This window comes from Lupinus angustifolius, chromosome LG02 (genome assembly GCF_001865875.1).
Source record: "Lupinus angustifolius cultivar Tanjil chromosome LG02, LupAngTanjil_v1.0, whole genome shotgun sequence".
In the NCBI taxonomy this organism is placed as follows: Eukaryota; Viridiplantae; Streptophyta; class Magnoliopsida; order Fabales; family Fabaceae; genus Lupinus; species Lupinus angustifolius.
Genome location: NC_032010.1, coordinates 6,384,012 through 6,400,095, shown reverse-complemented (window position 1 = coordinate 6,400,095; position 16,084 = coordinate 6,384,012). Strand labels below are relative to the sequence as shown.

General features: G+C 32.7%; 1 pseudogene; it reads right to left on the bottom strand.

Annotated features, from left to right (window-relative positions):
- On the bottom strand, nt 6,486-15,442 carry LOC109334577 (annotated as a pseudogene).

Genomic DNA, 16,084 nt, shown 5'->3' with positions numbered 1-16,084 from the left:
ACATTTTTAAAAGTGCTTATCAAAAAAGCAATTTTTAAACGTGTTTGTTAAGAATATTATTTTTTTAAACATGTTTTTTTTAAAAAAATCACTTTTTAAGAGTAATTTTTTAAAAAAAACACTTTTTATTTTTTAAAAAAAATTGATTCATTAAATAATAATTTTAAAAAAAAAATTCTTCAAATTGCTTTATTAAAATTGCTTTGTTCAAATTAAAAAAAAAAGTTGGTTGGATATCCATCCATCCAATCCATTAAATGGATACATAGATAGATTGGAATCCAATGGATATGGATGGATTGGATAATTTAAAAATGTGATATAATGAATTTATATGGATTGGTGGATAGTTTTCTATCCATCCATTAGGATCCAAATCCAAATCCATCCAAACTCATCCAATTATCACTCCTAGTCAAAATGAAGTTTATGAAGAAGGTGGACACTCTATCTATCATCTTCTCATTCTCTTGTTTCTTGTTATAATCTTCTAATAACTCAATCTAAGTGTACTATTTCTTTTTCCTTTTTTATTCATTTTGTTTTCTCTCATTATTTTATTCATTTTGTTTTCTCTCATTATTTTATTCATTTCCTTCTTATAATTGTTTATACAATAATAATTAAACATTGTTTAGCAATATTAATTATATAATAATAATTAAATATAAAAATTAATAATGTTTAAAATATATTTTTTCAAGGTCTAAGGGCAAAGTTGTGGCTTGTGTAGAATATTTCCTTTTGGCCTGGATTGAGAAATAGATGTGATTATTACTATTGCCTCTATCATCTCTCAAGATATATTTTTTTGGTTTCTCACACGTATCTTCGCACTGAAGGCAAACATGTCAAAGTCGGAAACATCTACATGTATGTGGGGCTAACTCTCACATCGAATATTTTTTTCATTCACGAGACTCAAACCCGAGACCTTGCTTAAGCGGAAGCAAGCATGTACCACTTAAACCAACGCTCGTTGGTTCTCTCAAGATAGATTGATGGTTCACAACTAATATTGCCTCTAATCTCTTAACCCTATTAATTAATTATTTAAAAATATTAATCGACTAATATAAATCAATTTGTAAATTTGATAGTAGGTTTATAATTCATCTGTATCTTACTTTCTACTCCATGTTAAGAAGCGTTGGTGACCATTAGTGATGTTTTGCAGAAAGGTTATTAGTGACAATTAATTTCTTTTTGATTAAAATACAAAATTTTCTTTAATAGCATATATAAATGGTTTTAATGACATTATTAATAAAATTAATAGATAATTTAATAGTGAGATTGTGAATCATATTATATCATACTCTCTGTTTTGAAATGAGAAGTACTCACAGTCATTATTATTGTCTCTATCATTTCAAGAAACGGAGATGTGATTAACGATTAATATAACCTTTTTTTTTATTAATTTCCTTTCAGTTAATTAAATAATTCTTTTAATGAAAAATATATATTTTTAAATAAAACTGAGAATTGTTCGTCTCCTTCATTTCTATTAGATTAGTGTAAGAAATACTACCTACAGTGTCATAAACAAGTAAAAGGTAAGGGATTGTCGTATCCACAAAGACTTGTTAACTCAACATTTCCAAATCAAATTACTATTTTCCGATGGTTTTCAAAAGAGTTTTTCAATTTGTTGGTTGGTTTTGGTGAAAAGTTTTGAACTAAAGTGTTGGAATTTGGATATAGGATTGACTCATTATTCATCTTAGGGAATTTTCAAACAATCAAGCAATGAAACAAATATAATTTCACACAATATTCGACCTCAAACACACTAAGAACCAATACTTTAGTCTACTTAACAACTCATAAAATAAAGTCTGAACCTTAAACACAAGATCAATGATTATGATACACATGCACACCTCAATTCCTAGTAACTATGCATATGAGGTGATATTAATGCACACCCTCAATTGTGTTAGCAGTCAATTGTGAAGAAGATCTTTGCTCATGAGTTTGGCACAGTTTTGATGAAGACACCAACATCACCAAAAAGAAGAAAATGAAGCATACTTATGAAGACAATGAAGATTCAAGCTCCAAGATATTCAAGACTTTTAGTCTAAGTCCAGACAGGTAATTCTATCCTATACTCTTGATTATACAATAGTAGTAATGCTCAAACTATTTTTTAAAAGAAAATTGAAACAGTTTAAAATACTTAAAACAATTTTCAAAAATAGTGTGTAACATGTTACTTCAACTAAGTAACAGGTTACGAGTGTGAGAAAAAAGTTATCCAACTTAAAACTGATCAAAGTAATCTATTATTGTCTTTGAGTAACAGATTACCAGTGTTAATGAAGTTGAGTAACAAATTACTCAACTAGTTGTAATCGATTACTCTAAGTGAATTTTAAATTCACTGTTGGACAGAATATTTGGGTAATCGATTACTCAATGCTGTAATTCATTACTGAGAGTTGTTGAATCATATTTTCAAATTCAACGTGAATGAGTTTCAACCCAAAAGACATGTTTTCATTCCAATCAATTCCCACCCTTTCAAAGAGACATTTTGACTGATTGGAAAGTCTATATAAAGACATTAAAACTCATAATCACAACACACAACTTTCATACAACTCTCACACAAATTCTGAAAATTCTCTCACTATTTTTCTGCATTTTTGCACCCAGTTCTTAAACTTTCAAAAGAGAATTTTTCTGAGTTACTTGAAGTAATTGTTTCAAAAGTTTTACAAACATATTGAGCATTATTACTAAGTATACAAAAGAGTTGTTTGGATTGCAAGTTACATCACTTTCATACTTATAAAGACAATTCTCTCATTGTTGAACATTTTTCATTATTATTGCAGAATACTTTCTTTCACGAGGTGTGATAAGAAAGGGATTGGAATCACTTGGAAAGGTGTTTTCCAAAGGTGAATAAGGATTAAGGAGTGTGTAAGGTACATAGAGATCTCGGGGTGAGATATTGTAATTGCAACTCATAATCTTTAGTAGAAAAATCTCTTGTGTTGTAAGAGTACTAGACGTAGCCTTCGGTGGACAAGAAGGTGAACCACTATAAAAATTCTTGTGTATTCTCTTCTCCCTTATCTCTTTGATTTTACTTATTAATTTTATGCATATATTTTCCGCTGCACTTTAACTCTTAATTTTGCAGAAAAACTGGACATTATTTTAAGTCGACTAATTCACCCCCTCTTAGTTGCAATCTCTGTCTTACATCAATGTCTTGGTCTATGCTAAAAATTTACCGACTTAGATCTATGTCTAGTAACTAAGTCGATAAAATTATAATTTATAAACCACCAAGCATGTCTCTATGTCTAGTAACACACCATCAAGTTTGAGAGTTTTCAATGCAAATATAAATTTATGTCTAGCAACCATATAGGCAAAGACATTCATTTTAAAAATTAGACATGCAACTACGTCTAGTTTTATGCATAAATGATGAATCATTTGCTTTGGACTATCGAACCAGAATGTCTTCTCATTGTTCTTTTCCTAAAATCAGACTGTGCATTTCGTCAAACAACATTAAAAGTACAACAATAGTAATTCATAAAAATTACATAAATTTCTTTCATAAATTGAATTCAAAAATACGTCAATGAATACCTAAACCAATCACACCTACAAAGTAATCTCATTAAGTATTTTCATACATAACTCGATAAAAAATACAATTCTGAACTTGAGTTCATGGAGAGTTGTCGACTCCACCATGAACATCAATAATCCTTATTATTCCTACTTCATAACCTTTGCATCATACTTCCAACTTACATAAATCTACAAACTAAGAAATCTAGATCATTCTAAATATCCTTGGAAAATCTCTCTTATTATTATTATTATTATCAAAAAGTCTCTTCTTATATTTCTTGATTTGGGCTCCTACACTCAGTGCATCAACGGTGCGCATGCTCCTTTCGTATTAGACCTTTCGCCTAACTTCTTATACGCTCAGTGTGGCTTTCCATCCTCAACGCCATTGCGCTGAGCTTAGCTCCTGCGTTGAGCACAATGAAGCTGATTCGTGGCTTTGCATGTGTAGTCCACTTTGGTCCATTCTCAGTCCAATTCATCCTTTTCCAGCTTGAAACATATATAGAAGCTTGAAAATTGAGATTAGAATAATTTATCATCAAAATCTCAATTATGATTACGTAAAGTAAGTATTTGGAGTCAAAAAATGTTAAATTTGTCTTATAAACTAAGATGATTTTGACACTTAACATTGCAGTTATTAGTATTGCATCAACGATATCCCAAACTAGGGATGAAAGTCTGTGATCTTCTATTTTCCAACCTCAATTGATAAACATAAAACTAGTCTATTATGTAAACTTTTTATTCAACTTTCAATCTAGAACTATATAATTTTGATTTCTTATCTTATAAAATACAATAATAAAAATGATTTTTACCTTTTGTATTATCTCTTTTCTTTCTATTTGGGTTGGGAAGTCGTTGTGATCATTAGTAGTGTCTCTGTCATCTTCTGAACTAAGGATATAAGTCTATGATATATTTCTTATTTTCTAAGTTTCTAACCTCAATTAATAAAAATCAAATCAATCTATTAATTATTTTTTTAGTCAATTTTTAGCTAAACTATATGTTCTTTATTTTCCGACTGTTCGTAAGGATATATATATATATATATATATAAAATATAATTTATTTAATAATTTAAATTTAAATTAAATTAAATAAAACTATAATTGGTTGCAATTAGTGAGAATGTCACTTTAATACAGAAAAACAAAATACTAATATCTTCCTCAATCCATAATGAACTTCTGAGTTCATACTCTAGTTCAATAACTATATTTTCCAAATGTGCATAAAATATATTTTTCTATATTTGACCGTAAAAAATATAATATTGACTCCAAACTATTTGAAAAAGGTTGAACTTTCTTTCTTTTTTCTCCTAAGTCGTGAAACTAAAGATATACAGAAAATCAAGTCGCCCTAATTTTTTTCCGCTATCCCACATTATAAGGACTAATTTGATTGTGTATTTTTTGGGGTTAAAAGTTGAAGGAGTAAAATATTTGAAGACCCTTTAGGCCTTTACTCAACACCCGTAAGTGCCAAATATGTAAAACTGTTTGGTGGTGAAAGACCATCTTGTCTAAACATTAGAAATTGGAGGAATTGATAATATATTTTTTGAAGGACTAAAACTGTGAGTGAAAGATAAGTGATGGACCAATTTACACCTTTTCTTTTATCATTTAATAAAGAGTATAGTTTTGAAATCAATTTTACATGCATTTAATGACCTTTAGTCAAATGTATGCTGGTACATTATAAAGTAAGTGACACATGACATATTGGAGTGAAATGTCATAATATCTAAACTGAATAAATTTAAATGTCTTCTTTTTTATCATTGGTATATAGGGTAAGTTTCCATATAATAATAAGATTAGTGTTATTAAACTCAGACTCGTCAATTGGATACTTAGTTAATGAGTCATTGATTCAACAAATGGGTCAATAGTTGGAATGGTTAACTTAGTTTGTATTAAAAATTCATAATATTACGTAATAATATTTAATTATGGTATACTCAAAATTTAAAACATTATCATGTATAATTAAACAACAACAAAAAAAAAACATTTTACTACTTAAAATGACACAAGTAAGTTGATAACATTTTCAAACTACATATGAACTATGTTTTACCTACAACAAAAACATATAATAAATTTAAAATTTAATTAAATAATGAAAATTCTATTATAATGTAAACTAATGATAAATGTAACTACAAATAAGTTAAAAATATTATTTTTTTCACTAAAAAAACGAATCAATTTAGTTGTTCTTTTAAAAAATATTTTTTTGATTGACTCGGCCGGTTCAACCGATCTGACCACTTAAGTCACTAGTTTTAAGCTTAAACTGACTAAGTCAACCCAATTTGATGTAAAACCGACGAGATGAAAGACTCAGACCAATTAGATGTCCGGTTCACGGTTGAACCGGTTGGACTTGCTGGTTCGAGCCGAGTTTCTGAATAAGACTGTTTGTCTTATAATTTAAAGATCACATGTTTAAATCCTGAAAATAATCTTTTCATTTACCGAGATAGAGCTGTATATATCTACTCTCCTTAGACTCCACCATGCAAAAGCCTCATCGAAGCCTGAGCCAATCGTCATTCTTAAAACTTGAGGGTAATGTACCTCAGGCATATTGGGTAGCATGTTTTTTACTTGGTCTTTATATGACCTTAACAGGTAAAGTTAAAACAGCAGAGAACTTGGTAAAAAATTGCTGGTTTAGGTGAAAGACTTGGACAAATACTGTTCCAATCTACTACAAGGGTGCACAATCTTAATCTTATCCTTCTATTTGTTGTTTTAATTATTGTCCATTCAGTATCCACAGCAGGATTTGGTGGTTCACACAGGTGCTAACTAAGTTGTAGTATGAAACATTGAACCAAGTAAAACTAATCAAAGTGTGTGTGACCTAATCCCAACTCAATATACTTCAAGCTTTGTTCTCATGACCAAAATCCTATCTGATTAATTTCAAGTCAAATCAAGTCTTGAACACCCCTAGCATGTCTTAAGCTTGTGAAAACCACAATGGTATTTAAAAAAACAAAATAAAATCATAAAAAGTAAACCAAAATTTGCCCCACCAGTCAACAAATTTTCATTTTCTATACCTATAAAATGACAGAACAGTATACAACCTATCACTACCTCACTGCTTTCTTCAACTTCTAAAGCTGCACAAGAACCATAAGATTACAGATGCACTTATGGAGATGGTTGTTTCCAATCAAATTGAAGATCATTAAAACCATTTACTGCTCCTAGACCTGTAAGTAGTTGGCCTGACAATTCCTGTTGATGATTATTCATACCTTTGATTCCTAGCAATATATGCTATTCCTATCCTTCCATTCATGACTGAATTACTCCCCTTTACATGCCTATTTTCATTCGCCATACCAGATGGACCAACGCCCGTCGTGCCATAACCACTAACCTCATCACCTGCGTTACTGTGCACAGCCTCATTACTCACCGGTGGAATCCCATTTACGTTATCTGCATCATTTCCGAGAGAACCAGCACCTACCATTCCACCCGTCCCATTCATCTGGGAAGACATCATCTCATCAATGATTTTCTGCACGCAGCTCTGAGCATCGTTAGCATCAGCATCACCAGAAAGCAGTGGCTGCTGTTGTTGCAAAGAAATTTTAGCCAGTGAGTTTGCCCTACTTATTTGGTTTATAGATGCTTGTGGGGGATTGTTAGAAGAGGATGGTGTTGCTGGTTGAAAAGGGGATGGGCTTGGTTGTGCCTGTAGCACCGTATTGGAAGAACGCGGGGATGGAATCTGAACAGAACTACCTCCATAGGGACTACTTGTGTTGTTCATTGAATTCTGTTGTCTAGAATTCATAGAGTTCTGGTGGAGAAGTCCAACAATGGTGCTTGTGGTGGTCGATGCAGATGCTGAATTGAATGTGTTATTTATACTAGCAACACCATTAAAAGAAGCATTTTGTGAAGGGTTCTGATAGCCATTTGAGGTATGGGTCACCAGATGCTGTTGCTGTTGATGCGGCCATGACTGCTGCTGTAATTCATCTCCAGACTGCTGCTGTAATTCATCTTCATACTGCTGCGCATGAATATGAAGTTCAGATGAAGTACTCGTTCTCTGAGGAAATTTTGCTAAGCTATCTGAGAGAATGCAAGAAAAATAAACATTACATTATCTGTATATCATAAGAACCAAACAGCTGGCAATAACTAAAGAGCAAGTTCAAGAAAAAGTCAAGACCAACCCATAAATCATTTTTACCAAAACTTTCCTCTTTTTAAAGGATGTAAAGAGAGTTCCGATTCATTTTCCCAAAAACTAGTGTACAAGTTGTGGGGACTGGCATGAATGTCGAAAACAATTTTAAATATAGGTTTAAACTACTCATTTCGGCTCTATATGTTCAAGTCAATTTCAAAAACAATTCAATTAATCCGTATAATTTCAAAAACAATTCAATTAATCCGTATAATTTCACAGTTAACAGAAAATGATGAGTGAGCAAACAGTAATACAACATCACAAACAATACATTTCAATGACTTAGCCACGGGATTTTTTTTCCAAATCCAATTACTAATCAAGAGTGCCTCACAAGTATAGACACGTGGCATTTTTTGGTCAAGATATCTGATGCCCTTTCAATAAAACATCATACTATCTCATAACCATGTTCATATCCACATTTATAAATGTGTGATTAACCAGCGAACAAATTGTCAACGTACCCATAGGCCCAGTCCCTGTATTTATGCTATAGTCTATCAAGTCCTTCATACTATTTACCACTTCTGATATCTGCAACATAAAGAAGAAAGAAAAACCAAGTTTGCATGTTAATTCAGCACATCCTCTCCTATGAAGTTCATTGGAGAACATAATTTATATGAATTATAATTTTTCTCATAATTAATCATTTACTCTTGTTAATACAACATCTATGGCAAGAAAAAAGGAGGTAAACCTTCATTTTCTCTTTGGTAGAATGTCAAGAAGTTATTTAAAGGGGATCTTTGATAAACACTCAAAAAAGAAGAAGATATTCATACTACAGTCGGACTTTTTACCGACTAGGTGAGGTAGGCTACATGAACCAAACAACACCATAATGCGACAAACCACTCAAATATAAATTCTTCTTAACAGTTTCCCTATAGTTTGTTATGGTGTTCTTTTACCTATAGCAATTGGACTACCTTCCATCTGATTTACTCCTTACTGTATATAGGTCTTCTTCGCACATACCCGACAAAATATTTTATAAAAAAACAGAAAACTTAAGCCAACCATTACTGGGTCCAAAATCCTTTCCAAGGAGAAGACCTTATCAAAGTGAATACAGAAAAATGTAGCATATAGGAGTAAAGTTGATGTATACCAAAATAATTGCCATATTTTACAATCAAATTGAAACAGACAAAAGCACTGTGACCCAAGAATGAATTTCTTATTCAAGACAACCAGAGAAGAGATTGAATGTTTGGTTCATAAGTTTGATAGAATGAAATTCAACAGGACAGGGTTGTGGTGGTTCCAGAAAAGTAACTGAATTTCAGGAAAAGAAACCGAGTGCCTCGTAGTAAGGTTTGTTTGTCACAATTGGAACATTATAACACAAAAGAAGCATAATTATGGATCACAGCTTTAACAACAGATACCCTAAAAAAGCTATAGCAAATAGTGCAGACGCCCACTACAATGAGGTGTTCCATGGCCCCATGGAGCTGACTATATACATTAAATTGTTAAAGAATATATACATGTGAAGTTTTTAAAATAGCAAGTTTATATCACAAAAATAACTTTGTTGTTTTTAAATATTAATTATTAATGAATAATAATTTGCTATTGCCTATTGCTGAAAACTTGTCTAAAACTCAATAAATTTAATGGTTCCTATTATCTAAAGTCTAAACTAGTACTACCACATCTTAGGCTTCTAAAAACATGGTTAATTTTCTTTCTTTGGCCTTAGGGTTAGGCTCTTGTTAAAAGAAAGTCTCTATCATCATTCTTGCGATGGGGAAGAAAAAAGGGTTATGGGAGTGGAAGAGTCTCATAGCATAGAACCAGAAAGCTACTGGGAGGAGTTGAGCAGAGTCGATGATGGTTGGCAGTGGATCTTGAGTTAATATTTTGGGGCAAGCCACTAGACACTAAAATAATTTACTCGCTTATAATCAATAATATATAATTTTATCAAGTTTATAAATAATACATACAAAGTACCAATATAATATATAAAAGAAACAACACCCACTTTGGTGGACCTTTTAGCTATTGAAATATTTTAATTAATAGGGTCTAATAGTAATGTTTCACAGAGCCAAAATGTCTATATGGTTTTGCATGCAATATGTGCTGTATAAATTATTTTGTGGGTGTTGTACATTATATTTATGTAAAAAATTTACAGCAAAAATAATTTTTGGGGGGGGGGGCTACCTTGGGTTCCTTCCAAGGTCTGCAACTGATGGTTGGGGTGATCGGAAAAGCCTTGTAGAGGGCTCTACAGGGAACAACTGAAAGAAGGGAGAGAAGCTGCACTAAACGGCGGCCACATCAACAGCAGCCATGATGCCATGTGCATCGCAGACATGTCACACGGCGAAATGGCACGACATGTCAGATTGCACGTGATCAATAAGTATGGAAAGAAATCTATATAATGTTTTTGATAGCTGATCTAAGAAATATTTGAATGCAAGCATAAACTCCGACTGGGGAAAACCATAAGATCTAAAGCCTAAATGATACCCACTTATCCAGTATCCACACAATAAATGCATTGTAACTAACACTTAATGCAAAAAACTGGAAGGCATATTTGAGGTAAGGGTTAACAAAGTGGCAACCAATGCTATTTCGATTGTTAAATCTCTATTGCTTGAAGATTCAAGATAATAATCATATAGAAAAACTATAAATCATAAAGTTCAACTTGATCACCTATTCGTTTAAGAAAATCTATTCTTAAAAGTCTAGTGTTAAACTAGTATAAAACATTAGGCACACTTATGCTTCACAATAGTTCCTAAGTTATCTCTAATACTACATACAAATGTGGAAGTGGGTCAAGCAAAACACTAGCAGACCACTGAATGGACCCACACCAAATCTATATCTGTCAGTCTGTTTAGGTATAGTAGTTAGAGTTACAAGAGCATTCAACTTTCGAAAGAATGTTTTCAACAAGTAGAGTATCACCTGTAGGCAGCGCACAAATCTCTTTGTATATCCTAATTCATTAACCAATGGGACTTCTAAAGCTTTTGCTAACATACGGGCTGATCCAACAAACCTGGAAAAGCAGTATATAAAATTAGGAAAGGAACATAGAAATAAGTGAAGCTAATTAAGCTCTTTTATTATGCTTTAATAATCATAAAAAAGTTTTATTAAAAATCACTATGAACATAACGGTATTAGATCTATATACAAAAGGATCCATCAAGGTAAACAGAAATAAATAGAAAAGAAAGCGGAAAAGGAAAATACAACAAAATGAACACTACAACTTATTAGTACAGAAGATAAGTGCATTGGAAAGTGAAACTTTAACATGAGATCCCTGATCAAAAGGAAAATAAACCAAGGCCCCCATTCCATGATATCAAAAGAAGAAAGATAAAAGAAAATTAACATACTTCAAACTTTAAAGAAGGCTAGCTGTAACAATTTCACAATTAGACAATTCATAAACCCTCAGACTAAAAAATAAGCTCAAAGAATACAAGAAAAGGTGAACTCACATATCACAATTTTTTTGTAACTCTGGAACCGATGAACTTTGAGTACAAGACTGGTATTTTTGAACAACTGCTCCAAGCTGACTAATCTGAGAGAATAGAGTAAAAATAATAATAAATAATCACAATATACAACACCATAGAGTGGAAACAATAAACTAAATGTATAAGTATTACTTTCTTTTTAACAACTCTACAATGAAATTATCAGCTTTACGGAGGTCATTCCTAACAAAAAAAACATTACTATTTGCAAAACCAGGAGCACATAGATTGAAGTAGTGTTTGGTAAACCCATTTGGAATGGGACAGAACAGGAACGTCCTGTTCCCTGTTTGGGTCACTTTATAACAAGAACAGAGCAGGACATTAGAGTAAAGGGACAAAGCACTTTGGTTCTATTGAAATAGGTGAACAACCTCTTTTCTTGAGAGGGTAAGGTTGTGTATATCTACCCTCTCATACTCCACTGGACAGGAGCCTTGTGCTCGGGGCCACCATTTTTTAGAAATAGGTAGAACGGAAGTGAACAGGACAGCTCTACAATGTAATTTCCATGGACAAAAATATCCCTCTTTCTTCATTCCTCTCTTCTCCGTCTTTGTACCTCCTTCCTCCTCTCCATCTAGCCACCACCATGAAGGCATGATAGAGCCACCGCCCTTAACGTATCATCAGCCTTCTCCTTAATTGAAACCAAATTACTTTTGAAACAAAGCACACAGAGACTGTTTGTACTCATCAAGCGACAAGCGTTCATGGCCAATTGAAACAGAAGCAATAGATCGATTTTTGTTCTATAGCTACCAAAAACAGAATGTAGGACATGTATGTCCTGTTCAATTTTGTTTCGTTCTTGTACCAAACGCAATGCTTGACAAACATATTAATAACAATCTCGAAATATTTAATAGTCACATGAAATATCAGCAGAAAATATGTCAATAATTATTACATATATCCTGTAGGCATACTATGATACAGGATAAGGCGATAAAGGCTTCTCATAATTTTTTTATAGGAAATAAAGGCTTCTCATAAAATTTTTATAGGAAATAAAGGCTTCTGATAATTAAACTATTTAATCACCTACCTGAGGAATTAACAATCTTCTCGGGATGAGATCTTCATGGCGCCGAGCACAAAATTCCCAAGACCATATCTGCAAAGGAAAGAGTGTGTCATTTGAAAAACTTTTTAGACAGAGTGCCAATAATAGTGTACACAACTTTTTAGCTAAAATCTGAAAATCATTATTCATATCATTAACCTTTAGTTCTGGGGAAAAAACTATACGAAGTTGACCTTCACGAACCACTCGAAGTTGCTCAAAAACACTTTCTTGTATTGCTTTTGCATAATCTAGAACAATCTGACCAGAGGAATTTTGATATTCACGAGGCATATCAACAGAAAGTAGCTCATCTAAAGTACCGCTTTCATACTTTATTTTGAAAAGCCTAGGAAGAACCTCAGCAGTTGCTTCTGAAAACACATTGGAATTTTAAAAAAGAGGTTGTGCAACATATAGAGCAAAATAGACCAACAGAAAGAGGATGTCAACATATACAAGGTAAAGAACAAAAAATAAACCAAAAATAATCTAAAAAAATTAAAAGAACTTACCAAATCCACGGCCAGGTTTGCGATTACATATTTCACAGTGCCTTACATCCTGAAAATATTTCAAAATCCATATGTTAACTTAAATGACAGTTTAGCATTCATGAACCTAACATGGCCACACCTTGAATCCAAGAGCATATTTCTGGGAACATTTAAGGCATTAATCACTTCAGACAAAACATTGTTTCAACAGCAAAATTTATATACCAATAACTGATAACTGCCTATAGTACAATCGAGAGTGGACTCTAGACAACCTTCAATGATCAAGATACTAACTTAGATAAGGTTATGCAGGGATCAGAAAAAAGTATATCAGGTTTTTTCTCTCTCAGACCTGAGGGAAAACTCCAGTTGCCTGTTTTCCACTTCCATACAAAGAAACACACCACTTCTTTTTGGCATTAGGAGCAAAATACTCGGCAACAAATTTCCTCCAGAACTCGATGCTGTTATCCTACATAAGATCAAGTTAAAAATGCATGTCAATGAGACAGAAAATATACATATATAGAGCAAGGACTCAAGAAGTAGGGATACAGATACAATTAGACACAGATACAGGATACAACAAATTTTAAAAATTATAAGACACGACACACCTATAAAACAAGATATACTGATACAACCAGTATAAGATTAACATTAAAACACAAATCTTATATTAAAAGAGAGAGGTATTGTTCTAAAAGTTAGCATGTGATATTGTTAACATAATAAAATGCTAACATTTATCTAATTATTGCAACATTTTCACTTATAATGGTGTAAAAATTGAAAGAGTAGAAGTAAAAACATTGTAGAAATAGGAGTATCCAAAAGTTTCCATGCAGTGTTCAATACAAACATGTGCTAGACATGACGAGACTAATTTCAAGTGTCTGTACTTCATAGGCAAACACAATTAACAAGAATAATTATTACTTCAGGTCTATGCTGTTGCTGATGCATGTAACGCGCCAACCTCCTAGCACACATTCCAGGCTCATATACAGATTTCACAGGAGATCTTATAGGCATATTCTGCTGTTGAAACTGCTGTGACAGGTGAGACCGTTGTTGAGGCACTGTCTTTAAGAGTTGTTGCTGCCGATGCTGTTGCAATTGCAAAAGTCTCTGACGATTTACAGAATTCATCTGTGAAGCAGCAGCATCAGCCGGGGAGGATTGCCTTGACTTATGTTGGAGCTGCTGTTGTTGCTGTTGTTGATGCATAAATAAAGGCTGATCCGTATGCTGGGGTTCCATTTTTACTGGGGGCAGATTTCTCACTGCTTGAATATATTGTGGTTCCAATTTCAATGGAGCAAGATTCCTCAATGAGGGCAACTGCTGATGCCGGCCAAATTGATCAGCGTTAATCTGGGACTCCAACTTCGCTAGTCCAATACCACCTATCCCTCCTTGCATCGACTGAAAATGCTGCTGCTGTTGTTGCTGAGTGTTCTGAGGTGCAGAGAACTGTTGCATTGACTGGTGACTACGTTGGAATCGTTGATTCTCAAGCTGTTGGGAATGCTGTTGATTCAGCAACAACTGGTTAGCAGAAGGGTCTGAAAATTGTTGACCGTTACCTTGACCAGACAAACCAGGGTTCACCATATTTGATTGCACAAGCAGTGATGATGAAGGATTGCCGAAGCTCAATCCATTGCCAATGCTAGAGAGAGGATCAGATTCAGCTCCAATATCAACGCATTCAGGCTGGCTACTTCCAGGACCATAATCCGGAAGCCCGTTTGAGAAAGGCTGACTTAGCAACGAAGTAGCATTCGACATATTGCCTAACACGTTAAACTGATTTCGCGATGACACAAGAGAAGGAAAGGAAGTTTCTGAAGAGCCAGGAGCACCACCTTGACCCCCCAAAGTTCCTGAATTTGATCTCGAAAGAGAAGGTGACTCCGAATGGGCTCCACCAATCAGAGCGGGTTGCCCCGGATGTACCATCCTTTCAAATATTAGTATCTCTCTGCCCTCAAATTTTGAACATTCAATCACCTATTTCAACAAAACATGAATGTACATATATAGTTTTCCAATTTTTAACCCAAATTTCAATCCTTCTATAACTGTTTGATTCTGAACATTATAATTGAACAGCCTCCATTGAAATGTGCAAATTCAAACGGCTTGTTGTGAAAATATCTGCACAACACATGAAATTTAAATCCAACTCATCAAACACAATGCACAAGAAATCAATAAAATAATAAACAAAAAAACAGGGACTGTCACATTGATCAGTAATTAACAAACCCATTGGGAAAAAATGTACCTTTTTTTACCAAATCATTTAACATCAGTGTTTTATGTTGCAGTCTATCTCTGCTTACAACTAGAACCGCAATTTCAAAATCATCACTAACAATTCAAGATTAGTTTCTTTCCCAATACAAAAAAAACTTAAAACTGAAAGAAAGATTGAATTTGAAGTTGACAAAAATAAAAAGTACTAAAAATAGTAGCACGAGTTGATGGAGCTTAACTCACCAAGAGTTGAAATTGAAGATAAAGAGAGAATAAGAAGAATAGAATGAAAGTGATGAAGGAATTTGAATTTTGTTGAAAATATTATTATTCAGTTTTGTGCTTTTTTTTAGAGAGAGAAAAAACATCTTCTTTTTTGCCGACGTCAAGTTTCTATTCCATCTGATTCATTTTTTTTGTTGCCTTTTTCTCTCTCCTCTTCTAATATGGAGCACATTGTATATATTGATTGAAAAAATTTGTTAAATTAAAAAATTAATAACTAACTATTTTCTAATCAATTATAATCTATGTAAATACAATTATACAACTTGTGGAGAGTATATATGCAATCTAAATAATTGTACTTTTTATTCATTAAATGTAATTTAATAAATATTACTTTAGGTTGAGTATAACCCGGTTGGATGACTCATCATAGATTTATAACTTCAAATGATGTATTTGGGTATAAAATTGATTCTATCAATATTTAGGAGTAGGAGTTGGATAAGCATTATTCACATGAATAATATTATATTCTTCTACTAATTATTATTTTACGAACAAGAAAGTGATATAATCATTTTTTTCTATTAAAGTCATATATTGTAATTAATAGTTAATTTATTCGTAATTGATATCTTTTA